Source organism: Anser anser (assembly GCF_964211835.1).
Source record: "Anser anser genome assembly, contig: HAP1_SCAFFOLD_143, whole genome shotgun sequence".
Taxonomy (NCBI): domain Eukaryota; kingdom Metazoa; phylum Chordata; class Aves; order Anseriformes; family Anatidae; genus Anser; species Anser anser.
Genome location: NW_028153765.1, coordinates 75330 through 88863, shown reverse-complemented (window position 1 = coordinate 88863; position 13534 = coordinate 75330). Strand labels below are relative to the sequence as shown.

Sequence of the window (13534 nt, the reverse complement as noted above, 5' to 3'; positions counted from 1 at the left end):
CCCTAATATTAGGCCTAACCCCTAAGAACCTTGACCCCTAAGCCTATGGCAACCACGGATCTAACCCTAACCCCTACCCCAACAAACCCTAGAAACCCTAACCCTAAAAACCCTTACAGCCCTAACCCGATAAAATTTACCACACTAAACCCCTGAAGACTGTTCTGGGGGGTCCACATTCAATTCTGGAATTTCACACTTCCATTTAAGTGTTCTGCCCCCCCAATATGGGGGTTCGCCCACCCAATTTTGGGGGTTCCTCCCCTAATTGGGGGGGACACAACCAATTTTGGGGGGGACACAACCAATTTTAGAGTCCCCCACCCTCCTTTTTTGGGTTTCCCCCAATATTAAGAGCTCTTCTGCTCAATTTTGGGGGACCCCACAATTTTGACGTTCCTTCCCCTAACTTTGGGCTTCAACCCTTCAATTTTGGGTGGGCTCCTCCCCTCTTATTTTGGCCTTCTGCCCTAATATTAGGCCTAACCCCTAAGAACCTTGACCCCTAACCCTATGGCAACCACGGATCTAACCCTAACCCCTACCCCAACAAACCCTAGAAACCCTAACCCTAAAAACCCTTACAGCCCTAACCCGATAAAATTTACCACGCTAAACCGCTGAAGACTGTTCTGGGGGGTCCACATCCAATTCTGGAATTTCACACTTCCATTTAAGTCTTCTTCCCCCCAATTTGGGGGTTCGCCCACCCAATTTTGGGGGTTCCTCCCCTAATTTGGGGGGGACACAACCGATTTTAGAGTCCCCCACCCTCCTTTTCTGGGTTCCCCCCTAATATTAAAAGTTCTTCCGCCCAATTTTGGGGGACCCCACAATTTTGACGTTCCTTCCCCTAACTTGGGGCTTCAACCCTTCAATTTTGGGGGGGGCTCCCACCCTCTTATTTTGGCCTTCCGCCCTAATATTAGGCCTAACCCCTAAGAACCTTGACCCCTAACGCTATGGCAACCACAGATCTAACCCTAACCCCTACCCCAACAAACCCTAGAAACCCTAACCCTAAAAACCCTTACAGCCCTAACCCGATAAAATTTACCACACTAAACCCCTGAAGACTGTTCTGGGGGGTCCACATTCAATTCTGGAATTTCACACTTCCATTTAAGTGTTCTGCCCCCCCAATATGGGGGTTCGCCCACCCAATTTTGGGGGTTCCTCCCCTAATTGGGGGGGACACAACCAATTTTGGGGGGGACACAACCAATTTTAGAGTCCCCCACCCTCCTTTTTTGGGTTTCCCCCAATATTAAGAGCTCTTCTGCTCAATTTTGGGGGACCCCACAATTTTGACGTTCCTTCCCCTAACTTTGGGCTTCAACCCTTCAATTTTGGGTGGGCTCCTCCCCTCTTATTTTGGCCTTCTGCCCTAATATTAGGCCTAACCCCTAAGAACCTTGACCCCTAACCCTATGGCAACCACGGATCTAACCCTAACCCCTACCCCAACAAACCCTAGAAACCCTAACCCTAAAAACCCTTACAGCCCTAACCCGATAAAATTTACCACACTAAACCCCTGAAGACTGTTCTGGGGGGTCCACATCCAATTCTGGAATTTCACACTTCCATTTAAGTCTTCTTCCCCCCAATTTGGGGGTTCGCCCACCCAATTTTGGGGGTTCCTCCCCTAATTTGGGGGGGACACAACCGATTTTAGAGTCCCCCACCCTCCTTTTCTGGGTTCCCCCCTAATATTAAAAGTTCTTCCGCCCAATTTTGGGGGACCCCACAGTTTTGACGTTCCTTCCCCTAACTTGGGGCTTCAACCCTTCAATTTTGGGGGGGGCTCCCACCCTCTTATTTTGGCCTTCCGCCCTAATATTAGGCCTAACCCCTAAGAACCTTGACCCCTAACGCTATGGCAACCACAGATCTAACCCTAACCCCTACCCCAACAAACCCTAGAAACCCTAACCCTAAAAACCCTTACAGCCCTAACCCGATAAAATTTACCACACTAAACCCCTGAAGACTGTTCTGGGGGGTCCACATTCAATTCTGGAATTTCACACTTCCATTTAAGTGTTCTGCCCCCCCAATATGGGGGTTCGCCCACCCAATTTTGGGGGTTCCTCCCCTAATTGGGGGGGACACAACCAATTTTGGGGGGGACACAACCAATTTGGGGGCGTCCCCCCAATTTTAGAGTCCCCCACCCTCCTTTTTTGGGTTCCCCCCAATATTAAGAGCTCTTCCGCCCTATTTTGGGGGACCCCACAATTTTGACGTTTCTTCCCCTAAATTGGGGCTTCGACCCTTCAATTTTGTGGGTGGGCTCCCCCCTTAGTTTGGCCTTCCACCCTAATATTGGGCCTTACCCCTAAGAACCCTGACCCCTAACACTACGGCTCCCACGGATCTAACCCTAACCCCTACCCCAAAAAACCCTAGAAACCCTAACCCTAAAAACCCTTACAGTCCTAACCCGATAAAATTTACCACACTAGACCTACGCCTAAAAGCCCTAACCCTAAAAATTAAGACCCTCTAAACCCTAACCCAAAACGTAAAGATTCTCAAAGCCCTAACGCTGGAGACCCTAACCTTAAAAAAAAAAAAATAAGACCTTAAAACCCTAACCCTAAATACCTGACCATAACTAAAACCCTAAGACCCTAACCCTAAAAACCCTATCAACACTAAAACCACAAAATACTTTAAAACCTTAACACACTAACCCCCAAACCCTAACCCTTATAACTCCAACCCTAACAACCTTAAAATCCTAACCCTAAACCCTGGAAACCCTAACCCTGAAACCCAACCCTAGTGCCTTAGCCCTGAAACCTTAAAACCCTAACACCTTATTAGAAACACTCTGTAACCAATACCATAGGCTCAGGCAAGTATCTCAGTGAGGTAGCATTTTTATTCACGATTGCAATGGCAGGCGTCCCACAAGCCACCTACTAGTTCCATAACACAGTTTATATAATTTTTTTTTTCCTCTCGGTGACCAGGACCCTCCCCAGTTTCCCCATTGACTGAGTAATCCATGTTCACGATCTATCCAGTGCTTCACAGAAAATACACAGCTGCTGGCCTGTTACTAGTCAATTTTATTTTTTTCTTGACTGTTTTCCTCTTTGAGGTGGTAATGTTTCTTACACCGTGATTTCCACCCAATTGCTCTAAGGATTCTGGTTGTCTGCATTTTACAAGGTTGTCTGTTAAGCTTTCTTATCACTGCAAGCATATATCAATACCACCTTCCTTCCCTCTAAACGATGTAACTCTGTGCAAAAACATTTTTATTCCCACAACCTTGATCCCCTTACCCTAAAATCCTTATTCTCTTTAACCGTAACAACTCTAACCACAACCCTAACCCTTCATATCAACCCCCCGACGCTAATGACACTGACTAATGATCCAAACCCCAAACCCCAGGCAACCAACAAAGAAACAGACACAAAGCTGAAAACTACAAAAAAGGCAAAACCCTGGATACAGACCCCAAATCACAAACACGCTACCAAAATGCTACAGAAAAGCCCCAGACGCAGGCCCCAAGCACTACAGCTAGGCCCCAGAAGCTCTAGACACATCCCAAAGCCAAAATGCAATCCCCAAACACTACAGAAAAGCCCCCAAACACCAGACACAGGCTGCAGAAGTCTACAAGCAGGCCCCAGCCACACCCGGATGCAGACCCCAACTGTCCACAAGCAGCTCCAAACCCACCCCCCCCCATGAACTGGACCCCCCCCCACCACCACCCAGATGCATGCCCCAGGCCCCAGGCCTCAGCCCCAGCCCCCACACCCCAGACTCAGGCCCCAAAGGTGTACAACCAGCTCCCAACTGCCCCCCTCAAAGGGAGGCCCCAAAGCCTGCCAGAGGACCCTAGAGCGTACAAGCAGCTCCCAACCCCCCCGGCACAGGCCCCAACCCCCCCCCCCAGACACAGGCCCCAAAGGTGTACAAGCAACTCCCCATCCTCCCCAGAGGCACGCCCCAAAGGTGTACAAACAGCCCCAACCCCCCAAGACCCAGACCCCTACAGCGTAGAAGCAGCTCCCAACCCCATGCCCCCAAGGCACATGCCCCAACCCCTCCCCCAAGGCAGGCCCTAACAGTGTACAAGCAGCTCCCACCCCCCCCCAGACGCAGGCCCCAAAGGTGTACAAGCAGGCCCCTACAGTATACAAGCAGCTCACAACCACCCCCCCAAAGGCAGGCCCCAACCCCCTCCAGATGCAAGCCCGAAAGGTTAAAACCAGCTCCAACCCCCTAAACCCCCCCGCCCCGCGCAGACGCAGGCCCCAAAGGTGTACAAGCAGTTCCCAACCCCTCCAAGGCAGGCCCCAAAAGTGTACAGGCAGGCCCCTACAGTGTAGAAACGCTCCAAACCCCCCGCTTCCACCTCGAGGGAGGCCCTCCCCCCCCAGTATACATGAAGCTCCCAACCCCCTCTCAGAGGAATGCCTAAAAAAGTATACAAGCAGCTCCTAACACCCCCCCCCACCCCCCCAAAAGAGGCAGTCCCCAAAGGTGTACAAGCAGGCCCTCAAATCCCTTAGGTGTACAAGCAGGCCCTTCAAATCCCTTAGCCCCTGCGCCAGCTTTATTGGCGAGCAGCGAGGCTGGGGGGGGAGGGGGGCAAGACAGCCTTAAATAAAATACAAATATAAAAAGTGTTATAAATGGCTGTTATAAATCCAAATAGGATTACAATCAAAGTTTACAATTTATTAAACGAATAGAGGCAAGCAAGCAGCGCTGGGTGCGCCGGGAGTCTCTGCTCCCCCAGGACGCACGCCTGTTACGTAAGGCGGCTGGTTTTGATGCTCCCAGGCTAATACATATTCATTACTACTTCGAGAAGAGGCAGGGTTATTAGAATTGGTTTCCGGAATCCGAAACCCCTCCCAGGGGCGCCTGCGTACCAGTCTCTGGTGGTCTCTCGGGGCTTGCTCGGGCTGAATGCTGGTTGTCTTCCTCTCAGGCTTTTGTCCTTCAATTGTCCTTCAGCTCCCCCTTCCTCCTCGTTTGGGAGCCTCTGCGCCGGATTTCAGAAACTCTAGCAACATCCCCTGCAGTAGTCAGCACTTTTCCCTAAAAACCCCTTTGTTCTCTTATCACCTAGACCCGGGCCTCGATGGTAACCCTTCAAATCCCTTAGTGACACGAATTGCTGGACCATTCCTTACAAAAGGAAGGATAAAATATGTAGAGGAGCAATGGCACCCGCGAAAGCCCGGCGCCGCGGGCAGAGGCAGCGAAGGTTGACGGCAGAACAGTGCTCGGTTTGAACACGGAGAGGGAAAGCGAGGGGAAGGTGGCCGAAGCCGGCCGCAGTCTCTGAGCTCTCCTCCTCATGATTGTTTTCTCTCAAAGCCATTTCTGTCTGTGTGCGGGCACCCGGAGCCGGCAGAAGTCCCCGTGAAGTCCTTCGGCAGGACGGAGGGCTGCGTGGGCTCCAGTGAGAGAGGGAGTTAGGAGAATCTTATGAAGTAGAGATAGAGCGCTGACAGCGTTAAACTAGGATGCTACTTAGTGTCTTTGCTAACTATGGTGCATTGTGCCAATTAACTAAAGCAAGAAGCCTTGGGCCCCTTACCAAGGTCAGTCTCCTAATAAGAGAGTGAGCCTGTCTGAAGAAACTGGGAGAAACTGGTCCTGCAGATGGACAAGAGCCAAGGAGCAACTGAGTCTGTGCAAAGACAAGAGGTCAACTAGCGGTGACGAGGAAGAGTCATCAATCTTCATGCCCACGACCTCCCGTGCTGCCCAGCGCTGAATAAACATACCTGCTTTACAATCTCACTGATTGTGGAGTCCCTTTTCCGCAAGTCACTAGCAGCGGTTTCTTCCGCAGAGGTTTTCCCAGAGCCGCTTCAAAGCTTCCCTCGCGGAGCTGGGGCGTCGCAGGGGGTCGTCAAAGCACGCACGCGTGCACACACACACACACACACACACACACACACACACACACACAGGCGTTGTTGTCCAAACAGAAAGTATTTACAACGAATTCGACAAGCGGTTTTCCTCTGCCAGCAGCAAATGCCTGAGGGCCCCTACAGCTTCACAAATCATAGCACAAAGAGCCTAAAGTTCCTCTAAAATTTAGGGAAATGATTCAAAATAGATCTGCTAGGGGAAAACGATCACTGGCGGCCGGGTACACAATACACGCGAGTCTCAGCTCTCCTCCGCAGGGTCAGTGCCCACGCCCAAGTGCGACGCTGATGGCACCCGAACATTTGCTGTAGCAGGCAGCAGAGCCAGCAGCTCAGGGGAGCAATTTTAAAAACCAGGAGGCACTTAAACCAACCCTTAATTGACCCAGTTACTGCAGGAGAGTCCCGACTACTCGCCCTGGAGTCCTACTGTCACCAGCAAAAAGCACCAACCAAAGCTTGGGGGAACTTTGGTACAGCACAAGAGAAGGGAGTGGGGGTAGCGTAGCCGTATCGCAGAGCTGCTGCTTTTCACACCATTTTATCATCCCTGATAATTGAAAGTAAGGCCGGGTGGGCTGACCCCACCACCACCACTCCTGGCAGCATGTTTGGTCCACAACGCTAGAATAATTATTTTGCTCCCTCCCGCCCCTACAGCTTCATCATCTGAAAAGATTACAGTCAAAACAATGGCATACACAAATAAAAGTCAAGAGTTGACATAGTAACTCCGGGATTTGGGTATCAACTGTCCGAGAAATCAGAACACTCAGGCTTCACAATGTGCCCAACATCGAGCTGTGCCAAGGGGGGCGGAAGGAAGAAGCTTTCCGTTTAAGCCTTCAGAGCATCGCTCCATCACTACGTCAATTCACAGCCACCACAGCGTGCCGATGGACATCTTTCTGTGCCAAAAGAAACAAGTGCTTTGTCCTCTTGATATCAAAGGTAGCCACCTATAGTTACGGAACCATGCACAAGACCTTAACTCTGACCAGCAGGAAAACTTAGGACAACTGAGTGCAGATCCTGCCAATTTCTACCAGTTCCAACTGTGCTTTAAGTCTCATTGCAAAGCCTCAGTTAGAAAAAGGATCACCTCGGGGTATCCAACAAGAAGAAGAGTTTTTTTTTGTTGTTGTTGTTGTTTTTTTTTTTTTTAATATACCATAGGACTATGCAGTTCAATCATCAATCATCTTGGAAAGCTCAAGGAGGAGGTCATCCTCATCCTTCCCTGGGTCCAAGTCGAGCTCGGCTTCCAGTATGCCGTCTGAGAGTTCCCAAAGTAGCATCTCTAAATCCTCGTCTACAGATACGGGCGCGTTGCCTGTGGAACTCAGCCGGCGTGTCCTTGCTTCTTCTAGCTGGGAAGAAGCTGAAGTCGAGCTTGAGAACTCCATTGGCTCCACGGATTCTGCCTGGCTTCCAAGATGTGCTTCAGGTCTTGGCAGAGCAAGGAAGAGAACAATCAGTATATGCCATTTCTTAACGGGAAATCCCTTTTCTGCAAACCGGCTCTTAAAACCGTAGCCAACCCCTCCTGCACTTCAATCTTACCCAGGGATTGTTATTCAATTAACCCAGGGCTACATTTAGAGCCCAATATATTAGCAGGTACATTTTTCAGTTTGGGGGTTTCTCTGTGAAGCCAGAGCACCCGGAGTCTAGCAGAGATGGTTCAATTTTTGTAGCAAGAGGCACTTTGCCACCTTGCTTAATTTTCCTGTAAAAATGTTAAGAAGTCTCCATCTGCAAATATCTGTTTACTAAGTTAGTCATTTTTCCCACGGCACACTCAGCAGAGTTTGCTCCCCACTACAGGAAGCTGATCTGCAGCCATCACTTCCCTCTGCTCTCCCTGCACTCTTGTCACCTTGTATGTTTGTTCGGGTGGCATTCTTGAGGACCAAAAGGCAGAGGACACTAATCATCATTTATCACCTCACGAGGAAGTAGAAGAACTTCACCTCATCCTCATTTAGGTATTCAGACAGAGCAAGAAGTCACTGGAAAGCTGTACCGACTTGCAGCATTTAAAGAAAGTAAGTCTAATTAAGCATTCCTGCTAGCTGCTAGAAAGTCATTTCACGTGACTTATTTATCTTATAAGATAAATAAGTGACTTATCCTCTGATGGATTTGGGCTTTAATTATCTCAGAACCCTCCTTTTTTCCCCACCTGTGACAGAACTTATGTTTCACTGGGGATATACACCGATTGAGAAAAAGAACAAGTTGTGGTCATCACCTGTTTTGGGGATTTTCTTCAAGTCTGGTGGCTGGGACGTGCTCCAGCGTGGCTGGAACAGCCTAGAAAGCAGCAAAACAGTGTTTAGGACTCATGGGTAAAAGATTCCTTACTAGCTTTTTCCTCCATGCTGCTTCTCCTCTGGCATTGCGGAGCCTTAGCCAAAATACAAAACCAAGGTGCTCCTGAAGAAAGTTAATATTCACTTGGAGGTTACTAATGATCTTGTGTCTTTTAAGAACACAGCATTAATGGACAAAATCCTCCACACCAGAGAAATCACAGAATCACAGAGGACTAAGTAAATAGTGCCATTAATCTAATAAATATGGAAGGGTACTACAAGAATTCTGTAGGCAGCTACTGGATTTAAAAGGAAACAGAAGGCCTGTAGAACATTTGAGTTTTCCATCTTTTCTCCTAGAGGAGGGTATAAATTTTACAAGGGATCCATTTCTGCATTAGCCCCTGTCCTTACCATAGCTGCTTTTTTGGCTGGAGGTCCCATTGTGTCAGCATCGGAGGCAGTCCGTGGTTTCACAGCTGCTACAGCAGAGGGAAAACTGCCAGGTGCCTTACGTTTCAGTGCCTTCTTCTTGGGGGAAGCGACTTTCCCATCCCAAGGCTTCGCAAACATGTTAAAGTTGGCTAGAGTAAAAGGAAGAGAGAACTGATACAGTCTTGCTCTGCCTCATGAAAAATCCACGTTCTCTTCCTCATTTCCACGGCCCTTCTACACAGTTAACTGTATTTGGCCAGCAGAATTACACTGCCATTGCCTGGATTCTCAGCAATATCTTCCACATAGTAAACTCCGTCTACCAACAATCCATACAAAGGAACAAAGAAAGTGAATGGCTACAGTAAATCATAATCCAGGACGAGGGAAACTCAGACACAGAGCGATCCCAAGTGCAAGCAATACTCTAAGACGTTGTATGAAGTCTAGTAAGATTCACAAATGTTGACAGCTTTTGTATTTAAAGTCTTGCTCCCTCTAGGAAAGGAAAAGCAGCAGGTATAGTAAGACAAGAGAGTGTATGCAACTGTTGTACCAGCTTCCTCTCCCCTGCAGTGATGTCCCACAAAATTTATTAAGTTGTTCTACAAAATCCAAATTTGTAGAGTCATATTCTAGTCTCCCATTCCTGACCTAACGTCTGGCTGGTAGGAGAAGAAACGAAAGAAAGCTGGGTACTTGTTTTCTTTGTGTGTTTATTTCCTCGTGTCCCGTGAGACAGAGAGAAAGGCTACAATGTGCAGTGCATGCAGCCTTTAAGCCCTCCTTATCTCCCTCACACAATCTCATTTTACAAAGTTGATATAATCTTAACAACGAGGCCTTTGATCCTCTGTCATTTTTGACAGAAACTGGCCCCCCACATTAAGATGCTGATGCATGCTTTACAAACACATACATGTGTCAAGCTAAGCAACACATGCCAAAGAGGAAGGTGAACTTGAACTCAACACAGGGAGGACTTCATACCATAAACAGATGGCAGAAAAAAACAGAATACCAAAATTAGACTAAAAAGCCCCTCAATGTGTTAATTTTCTAGTGGGAAATACAGAATACCATCACGTAATTAACGAAAACAGACATGGTTGCACGTTCTGGCCCTTCTTTGCCTTTGAACTTTGTAGCCTTAAACTCTTTTATCCTCCGCATTGAAGGAAAAAGCAAAGCAGATCCTGAGCAAATGGAACTTGCTCAATATGGGAAGCACCTCACCGGGGCAGGTATTAAAGCATCTTATTACCTGATAGCTTTGCGTTCCATAACGATTTCTGCCCGGCTGGGGCAGGTCCAGGTTGTGCTGGGGGAGCTGGCACATTTCCTCCACTCTGCTGCATCCGCAGAGCTTTCTCGCGCTTTATTTCTTCCAGGGTTTTAACACGCACTTCTCCTTCTGGCTTGGCTTTACCTGCCGGCTCCTTCGACTGCACTTTGCTGGGCCCGGAAAGAGTGAGCACACTCTGCTTCTTGGGCTCACCCTCAATTTTTGCCCCTGCGCTGGGATCTTTGGTTTTACCATGCCATTCAGCCTGGGCTTTGGCTTGACTTTCTCGAAGAGCTCTCTCACGATGGATTTCCTCCAGTGTTTTCACATGGATCTCTCCCTTTGGCTTAGCAGCCTTCCCTGTCATCATCAAGAAATGAGAAGCACCAGCATTTAAAGAGAGTCCAACAATAGTTTAAGTCTCCAAAATTTGTCACAGTACTAAGGAAAACTAAGCCTGAGCGTTCCCAATAACCCATCTTAGGACAATAGCCTAACATTCTCCTCCTCCTCTGAGCCACTTGTTGTATTTTGAAGACCAGCCCTATCCAGAGAGAGTTGCTACACAGAAATGCTAGTTTACTTGATTACTTTTTCAGACTGCATTTCAAATTCCTGCTCCCGGCAGTGGCTCTATTCTAATTGTATATGATGGTTCACAGAAGCAGCTTAAAACCTTGACAAGGCACAAGCGGAAAATAAACACACACCTAGAGGCAGATTTCTGATAGTGGCTGTCAGAAGAGCTTCAGCACTCGAGCAAGAGGAACCAGTTCTTTGTTTTCATTTGAATTCCTTTTTAGGGCTGTATGAAAACGGTCTAAGTTCACGGAAAGGAAGAAGGAGAAAGTATATTTAATAGCCAGTTGTTACCTTTCGCAGTACTAGTCCGTTGAGAAGGTAATCCTAGTCTCTCCTTCACAGACTTGGGAACTTGAACTGCAAAACAGAAAAAGACCAAATTAGGGAGGCTGCATAAACGTCAACTTTGTGTTCACATTCGAAAACAAGGCAGGAAAGGTAACTTTGAATCCCGGTGATTAAGACCTCAGCCAACATGCAAAAAGAAACATCGCAGGAAAAGGACAAACAGAGAGCCTAACTACAAAACCCGTGAATCACATCCAGATGCCTGTTTAGTAGCTGTACCTCTCTTTGGTGCTTTGTCAGCATTTCCCGGAACCTCCACCTTCTTCCCCAGCCTTTCAGCAAGGCTGCGCTTCACGGGAAGGGCGCTTACATCAGCTTCAGACAGAGAAAACAAGGAATATTTTAAGAACATTTCTTTGCAGGAAGATTTGAGAACAGTCAACCACAAGCTTCTATTTTTCAAGCATATTTTCATAAAATTGCCTTTCAGCTGCTAAATGGTTTTTTTGCCATTTCTGCAGTCAACACAGATCTCCACTGCAACGCATTTTCCTCTCACACGTCAAAAATACTCTTCGATGCAGTCATATAGAGAAGGCGGCACCTAAATAACAGCTCATAAAAAGTTCTTACCCACGGAGGCTTTCCGTTTTCCTTGTTTCTCAGCAAGATCTAGTCGAACCACAGGTTCCTCCCCTAAAACAAAAGTAAAATTTTTCTATTTCATAGAGACCAGTAGCCAATAGAAATAGTATACTGTTAGCCCATGTCCAAAAAAAACCAGCAAGACACTGTTTTGACAGCTAAACCACACAAACTCATATTACAACTATAATTAACTTAGAAAAAGTATCCATAGTCTCAGTGTTTGCCTCAAATTCCAGCTGAATGTAGTCGAGAATGAATCTGAGTCTGCTTGACAGCTATACTTTGTGCAGAACAGAGCTGCATAAGCAAGCAGAATATTATTAGGTACAAATGCTGAGAAATATTCCTTTCTAAGGTGAATGTCTATGAGTAAAAGTACTTCTTCACTTCTTTCCCTTTCAAAGGAATTTGCACAACTCTAAACAATATAATTTATACACAGACTCCTATCGCACTACTGTCCACACGTGCCACTGTCAGCCTCTTTAAAGCTTCAGAAATTGCTTCTTACATAGCACTGTCCTCTAGAGCTCTTTCTTCTCGTTACTCTCCTGTTTTTCAGTTATCCCCCTATTTGCATACTGACACATTTTTTTCTTTCTCCTGCTACTGCACTTAACCTGAGCACCAAAGCTTTCCAGTACAACCAGGGACTTTCAGCATAAAAGCATGTTTTGAACAGAAGGCGGCAGCACCAGGAGGCTAACAGGGGTGAATTGCCTTCCTTCTTGCTTAACCTTCCAGTTGAGGAGTAATGAAATCAAAACAAAAGCATTAATTATTACCTTCCTCTGTAGACAGTGTCACAGTTCTCACCACTGTCCGGACATTTTCCTTTTCCGGAGCAGGAAAAATCATAGAATCGACGGGAGGAAGAGAAGATCTTGAAGGACCTTCTGCTCAGAGCAAGCAAAACATAAGGAAGTTTACCAAACAGAAAAAACTATCACGAAGAACAAAAAACTGTAATTATTCATTACTGTCAAACATACAGTGACCAGAGCATGCAAATAAGAGAGGTGACTAATTTGCCTCTGGTTGCCCTTGGAATTCCCATCTAGAATACCAGCTGGCTGAGAATCAGGTTGCTCGATGCCCCCAGCTAAACATGGAAGTCTATCCCTCAAGCAGCTCCCAGCCACCATCACCTGCCATTCTGAAGCCAATCAAATTTCACTTCTTTGGCAAATAGTTGGATTCACCAAAGCATAGCCAGCTGCCTGGTATTACTGGAAGAATTTTTTTTTGAAAGAAAAATCATCACACAGGATGAAGGTGAAGAGGGTAAGAAAGTAGGGAATATTAACTCACCACCGTGTCTCTTAGTTTTTTCCTTCATTTTCTGCAATTTGATTTCTTCAAGTGTTTTTATTCCAAAATTCAGACCGTCCTCTGAAAACAGAAAACAGTTAATGAGACTAAGGCTTAGAGGCACTCACTGAGGACCACAGATCCTCAGGCTTCTTAGTGCTCAGGAACTTTCAGAAGTATTTAGAATAAACCCTGTCAACACTCCTCACAAGTGAAACAACCATAGAATCAATGGCATTTTGCCCCTCCTTTCACCCTTCAGGGTAAAAACTGTAGTTTTAATTTTAATCCATTTACGTGATATTAGATCCCTCTATCGTTAGATATGGCTTTCAACAGTGGTTGCCAGGCTGCACGTGCAGCCATTTAAACTCCATGCTGTGACCCTGTTTTGTTCTCCAAAAGGAAAGAAAAGGAGTTCAACTTTCTGACCCAATGGGCACATGATGGTATCAGGGAGAAATGAGATCATGGAAATAACCGAGTCCATTCAGCACCCCTACATTCTGTTGTGTTTTTACGCCACATTGCTTTTGAGTTAATTGTCAAGTTCTCCTTCCGATTTATCCTACTACAGGTGCTGGAATACCTTGTTTAGCAGTAGTAGCACTGGCTTTCCGAGTGGAAATCATCCGTAATCCATTTTGGCCTTCCTCAGCTGGTTGCTGGACGGGAGTTTTAGTTTCTTCTCCTTCCGCAGAAAGCTGGTCTGAAGGGGAAAAATCTATTCAGTTATGCAT

At 46.9% G+C, this 13534-nt stretch overlaps 2 long non-coding RNA genes across 2 annotated transcripts; both read right to left on the bottom strand.

The window, feature by feature from the left end:
- Positions 1 to 7963: 7963 nt before the first annotated feature.
- LOC310891521 lies at positions 7964 to 9340 on the bottom strand. Its single transcript, XR_014577620.1, has 2 exons — positions 8660 to 9340; positions 7964 to 8243 (listed from the first exon to the last, which is right to left on the bottom strand). It is a non-coding gene; the product is annotated as an uncharacterized lncRNA (long non-coding RNA).
- Positions 9341 to 11131: 1791 nt separating this feature from the next.
- On the bottom strand, positions 11132 to 12659 carry LOC310891524. Its single transcript, XR_014577622.1, has 3 exons — positions 12269 to 12659; positions 11469 to 11531; positions 11132 to 11210 (listed from the first exon to the last, which is right to left on the bottom strand). It is a non-coding gene; the product is annotated as an uncharacterized lncRNA (long non-coding RNA).
- Between the last annotated feature and the right edge of the window lie 875 nt (positions 12660 to 13534).